Raw genomic sequence first — 7158 nt, forward strand, 5'->3', positions numbered from 1 at the left:
CATTATTTTTCCATTCAATTTCAAGCAAAAATAATGGATTTCTTTTTATTACACCTAATATTACGTAATATGTATTTTGAAATAAGATGAACATTACAAAAGTCAATTCACTAGAATACTTATCAGTTATCTGTTTACTTGAAATCCTCAAAAAAATCCTATTGCCTTAAAAAAAATAAAATGAGATATATATTTGAGCGTAAAGAGAAAGAAAGCGAAAATGTTGAGTGCAAGCAATGCGAACAAACCTAATATAAGACCTAATATTCATTGATTCCTTAATAGATTTGCTTCATTTTTGTGATTTTTATCTCATTTTAAAATAAATAATCCGAGTGCGAAAACCGATTAACAAAGAAAGAGATAATAAAAGATCGATCGATCGATCGACCACGATCCAATTCGATCGAGGAACCAAACTATAACTTTTCAACATTAAGCAATACATAAACTGCGCATTCAGCGTTAAATAATATATCATTTTCTATGTTAGATAATGCATAATTTCAGGATGTGAAATATTCTGAGAAATTAGTTTATGTATTGGATTAGAACAAAAGTTCGTAGCGTTATTTTATTATTAGTTTGTATCGTCTAATGTATCTATTTGTATCGTCTACATATTTTTAAAATAAAATTTGACAATTACATTCAATAGAGCAAAGTTTCAACTTTAAGAATCTTTTTCTTTAATTGCACGATGATTTTTAAAGGAGCAATTAAAATACTCTTTTTATACGGATAACAAAAAATCACTAACAAAAAATCTTAGGAACATTAAAAAAACGATTTTGTCAACTTTAAGTTTTCATGTTAGAAAGTGAAAAATTTTAAAACAATAAGTAATGATATTAAAGGCAACGTAAAAAATGGTGCACAAATCAACAAGATTATGTAATATAAATTAATAAATATAAAATTAACAAATTAACAAAAAGAAGAGCATAAAACCACTGCACAAGTTGTTCTTTGTGATATTTAATATGTAATTAAGTTTATTTAGATGTTTCGGTCACAATTTGGCCATCTTCAGTAAATTTACAAATATCAATAAAAATACAGAATTTATCTAAATTTAACATTTAAATTCAAAGTAAATGTAAATATAAATATAAATATAAATATAAATCAACGCTTTCTTTCCTCTTGTACGAGCATAATCATAAAATATGATTGCTGAGCCAATCATCATATTACAAATTATGTATTAAGAACGAGAATTGCTAGATTCTAATTTTAAAATAATTATAATATCGTTAATATCTTCTAGTCAATTTAATAAGAATTAACAATTCGTTATCTGTTTTACCTGTTTTACAGCAAAATGATGAGTCTTAAGCAATTCCTTCACGCAGATGGAACTCATCGTGACATTGTATATTATTTGTCAATACATTCATGTGTGTATTTATATGCGTTAAAAGTTTAGATTATTCTAGAATTATTAATATTTTGAAGTGAGAGAAATCTTTCTTTAGAAAAGGTAAATAAACATCAAGCAAACCTTCAGTGTCACTTTGCTTATTTTACTACTTATTTGGCTTTTTATATATATCATCTCAGAAATTCTTCTTTTAAATAATGATTGTTCTGTGTCTAAAATTCTAACATTATCCTAATCCAATTCATGCTTCTCATTAATGCTTGATGGTGAGACTACTGATATATCGGTAATGAACTTTCTTATATCGATCTTGTATTCTTTTATTCATGTTTTTAATTTTCTTTTTGTTTGATCGACGTAAGAAGATTCACAATTCAAATTTTTTGAAAGCATGGCTCAGCATGTTTTATATACTCGTACAAAAAGAAAGAAAGCATTGATATTTATATTTATGACCTTGAATTTGAATGTTAAATTTATGTAAATTCTGTGTTTTTATTGATATTTGTAAATTTTAATGATATTTTACTGAAGGTGATGAAATTGTGGTAGAAACTAAATATTTATAAACTTAATTATATATTAAATATCACAAAGAACAATTTGTGCTGTGGTTTTATGCTCTTCTTTTTGTTAATTTTATATTTATCTTATAAATCATATTACAATGGTCCTCTTTACATAAGAGGCGACCTTTTCTTGTTTTTATAAATCTATCAAGTTTATTGATCGGTTTGTATGCAATATTAAAGTTATGACTGTGTGATACTTTATTAAATTTTTCCGAAACTTTACTTAAACATGATATTACAAAAAAACTTCTTTATTAAATTAGATTAAATTAGATTAGCTAGAGATTTTCCTTGTTATTTCCTTGTTAATAAATATAATATCATGAACGTTTCTAAATTCGAACCATCCTCAGCAAAAAAATATAATAATCACAAAAAAAGACGAAGATCAAAATCAAAATATCCGCATAAGTACATAATATGTCACAAATAATAAAATTGAACATAACGATTAAAAGAATGTATAAAAGATGTTACAGAAAGTCGCATTAATTTCACCAAATTAGATACTGCTCACTGTCATTAGAAAAGAGATGAAACACTAGCATGATTCTCAAGTCAGTTACATAGCTGGATGTAATAACTTCCTGTGTCACCAGCTATAATAAATTATATATATTTTTTGTAATAATTACAAAGTAGATTTATAAAAAAGCTGACAAAATCAAACAGCATCAATTTATCTCCATTATGATAACAATGCATCACAGTAATAAATTAGGATCGTTGACAAATTGTGAATAAAATAAAATTTTTAGTCAAATAATATAAAATGAGCGGAATCGTCAAATGCAAAGTGGCAAAATGTATAAAAAATGTAATGTAGATCAATACATTGAATATAAATTACTTTATACATTGAATATAGAATATAAATTTTGTTCCAACTTAATAGATTTATTGTCACGCTTATTTTTCCTGAAAATTTTCTATTAAACGAGATCGAAGTTACGATTTGAATTGATTGTGCAAAATATTTAAAAATTACATCAGCGTCGTCACATACATATGCGTGCATATCACTTCCTTGTTATCTAAATATTGTTCAAGCTCTTTATAGAAATCAATGTAGCGACACGTGTTCTTACATATCTCTATATCACTGTCAAATCAATGCACTAGTATCAAATTTAATTAACCTAATGTGAGTTAAATTAGCACGATATAGTATCAAATTTAATTATTGTTTTAGTATAAAATAATAAATAATAATAGGAATTTAGTAGGAGCACTTACATCGGATTCAATTTGACACTATAGGTTTAACAGTGTGTATATATATATCAAAATGTATAGTATAAATAAATGAAAATGCTTTTCTATTTTGAAATATGATCATATTATATGTAGATCATTTAAAGTGAGCTTTAGCTCACTATAGATATGAACAGAATTCTCATTCCGAATTACAGAACGGCTAAAGTGAATTTTATATACTGAAAGAAGTGTTTGGTATTTGTATAATTGCATGATAAAATAATTAAAGAGTTTTTCCATTTTATTCAGTACTTTTATTAGAATTATCAGGAACGTGCAATGCTTTCATTTAGTTAAAACTAAAGGTGATCGAAGTTAAAATTTATTGAATTATACTTGAACATACTACAAATGCGACGAAATCGTAATTCTTGAATGTTGATTAGCGTTTTCATTAAAATTATCTTCTTCTATGATTCATTTTCATTAATACAGATTATCTTTAATTTTTTATGTCCATTTCTATTAATATAGATTAATTTTAATCTCAGTCTAACTTACTCTGTATCTTTTTCTTAGAATTAAAAAAAGATAAAAAAACAAGTTAAACTGAGATTAAAGCTAATATCTACATTGATAAAAATGGACATAAGACAATTAAAATTGATATTGCGTAGTTTTTATTACTGCGATTCCTGATTAATAGAAATAAACAGTAGAAAGATTTAATTCTGATAGAGATAAAATTATTATAGATTATCTCATTCTTTTTTTCCGAAGAATTAAAATTAATACTGAAAATGACTAATAAATAAATTATAATTAAATTATGGCAATTATTTTTGTTCTATAAATATTCATAATTTAATGCAAAAAAGAATATTTCGAAGATACGAGTTATATGACATTCAATGAAAATTGCTTTCGATATTTTAACCACAGAAATCATTGACGTCTAGGATATAATGTAATTGGAGATGTTCAATTTTGGATGTAAAAACTATGTCTAAAAAGATATGTGTGATAAGAAATGTATGATAATGAGATATTTTTTTCTTAAAGATGTAAATAAGAATTAGTACGGGAATAAGATCGAGATCACGAGATTTGGGAATTTATCGGGATAAATATTTTACATGACTATATATGGAAATAAGATCCGACGTATCCATCCGCGCGCAATGAACTTAGAAATTGGGGCAACTTATCGTTCGTGAACGCACTCGACGCATTCATTGACTATAACGAGCCCGGGCAATGCAGCTAAATAGATGCCTCGCGCTGCGGCATCTTTCATATGCGTTAACATTTATTTGCTCTGAATACTGAACTTAATCCTTTACGCGAAATTAAATAATTTGCCTGAACACGTTTACAACTTAGCCGCACGGGATATTGAAATCTAATGTCAATTTAAATTAATTTTATTACTTTTGCAACACAATTCTGATAAAAAATTGTCATACATAAACATGTATAAATATTTATAAACATACATAATTTTATATATAAAATATGTCCATATTTATACATAAAAATAAATTTTATATTATATAAAAAAATCAAGTTTGAAGAAATATAAAAAAATTACTTATGTATGATATAAAATTGTGCATAATTGTGTATCAGCAATTTTTAAATATTTTCTCAAACTTGTTTCTGAAAATGAACAAAAATTATGCCTTTAATTATTTTTTATGTTTCCACATTACTATTATTATTTCTATTACACTAAAAAATAATTTTACAAAAAAAGAGGTATGAACATGAATGGACGTATTTTATATATGATTATTTATGTAGATATGTTTATACTCGTTTATTTTTTACCGAGATTCTATTACACACTCGTTCGAATAAGTTTCCAGTATTTTTTCAATATTAATTCTCTTAAATTGAAATATCTATTAATTAAAACATTTTGTGCGCAATTTTATATTATTTAGAAACAGCGACGCACGCTCTTTTTGTAATGTCTTCGTGCTTTTCAAAAAATTGTCTAAGAAGTTACTGTATATCTATTTGTTTTTTCAAAATATCACTTAACACTGTAATTGTTTAACACAATGACAAATTATTGTATATTATTTACATGATACTATCTACTTGAAACATGCATACGAAATATAGCAATTAAAATAAAACAAGATCAGTTGCGTATTTACCGTTTTTTATCAAAATAAAAAAAAATTATATAGATAATCACGAATTGTCAAACACGTGACATTTTATGTATACGTTTTTTATTTTATGTAAACTTTATACATAATTTTAATCAGAAAATATAATTATATCATTGTGAAAATATCAACGCAGATTTGTGATATTTTAATAATACATATTTATTTTTTTTAGTTGGAAAAAGTAACTTTTTATTTATTATGAAGAAAATAATTTATATAGATGAATACATGTTATTAGATATTATAGATACATCATTTGCACATTTATTATTTCAATTTTATATAGAATATGACGCGAGTTCAATACATAGACAGGATTTCCGCGATACACGTTCGAACTGACGTACGACCCTCCATAGGCAACATCAGTCACGAGAGATGTGTCATTTATTAATCTGACCTTAAAACTCTAGGCATTTGTCCTGCACATGCAATGTGCAGGTAAAGTAGTTGAATATAAAAGAATTTATTGAAGGAAAGAATGGTAAATTATATTAAAGTGCTAACTATTTATTGTATGATTATGTAATGCAGTCAATCAATGATGTAATAAATAATACCAACGAATAAATTCATCTTTAATTGATATCACATTTACATAAATGTATTGGAAAATTGAATTGGAAAACTATTATTATAATGACAATGCAAAATAAAAAACGATTGTTTACGACTTATTAGATGCATTTATTCAATATAGAATCATCATCAATTATTCTTATTACAAGAACTCGTTCAGAAAATTAAGAAATTACAGATAACTTTGTTGTCAAACGAAATAATCACTAATTATTAAATAATAATCTTTTAAAAAGAATTTTTTTTCTCCTTCAATATCGTACTGATGATACTATTTCGCGATGTAACAAAATTAGAAATTCCAAAAATCAATTTCATATTATATAAGTACGTTTAGGCATACCTACATAGAAAATTTTTTAAATACCTAGAACTGAATGTATTCTAAAACGATAACATTAAATAATAACAGATCTCATCGCCAATTTAATGTGAATGCTTTGTCTCAATATAAGTAATTATGATCAAATGTATAATTAATTTTTCACTGTAAGTAATCATTGTAGCTTTATTTTTAATGATATTTAGAAATAACAAGATAAACAGATAATATTATGATTTAATATACTGGATACATGCATATTCCAGATATCACAAAAAGTTCTAACAGAATTCGATCATTAATTCTAAGTTTGTTTTTAGATACGAAGAGAATTCTTTTTATGAAAAATTAAAAAAAAAAATTCTAAAAAAATGAACTCAGAATTGATGACATACGATTGAATTTTTTTAAACTTTCTGTGTTATCTGCGACATTACACATACAATGTTATGAAATTTTTTTACATTTTTTTAAATTATATCAAAAATTAAAATAAAAACAGAAAAATTATTTAAATAATTATTTTTTACAGTTGCAAATACTAAAATGTTAAGTCACCATAATTTGCAAGTAAACGTTTTCTTATCACGCACTTTTACGCAACATATTTACTAGACATCAACACTAAAAAAAATATTCATTCTCCATTTGCTTTATAATGTTTGCTTAACACACTTTTGAAACTTCCTTTATGCTACATTTTACAATATTGTATAATAATTTGAGAGAGATATTTAAATTTTGATTGTATTGTGAAACAAAGGAAAAATACAAATGGTGTATTATTTATAAACATATTATAACATATTATAATCATATGTACTCTATACACACACACACACACACACACACACACACACACACACACACACACACACACACACATATATATATATATATAATAATAATATATATATACTA

At 24.9% G+C, this 7158-nt stretch overlaps 1 protein-coding gene across 1 annotated transcript in view; it reads left to right on the forward strand.

The window, feature by feature from the left end:
• The window catches only part of LOC105627839 (phospholipase ABHD3), a 14289-nt gene that overhangs the window by 2558 nt on the left and 4573 nt on the right, over window positions 1–7158 (forward strand). The gene's annotated exons all lie outside the window — the stretch shown is intronic.

Source organism: Atta cephalotes (genome assembly GCF_000143395.1).
Source record: "Atta cephalotes unplaced genomic scaffold scaffold00010, whole genome shotgun sequence".
Taxonomy (NCBI): domain Eukaryota; kingdom Metazoa; phylum Arthropoda; class Insecta; order Hymenoptera; family Formicidae; genus Atta; species Atta cephalotes.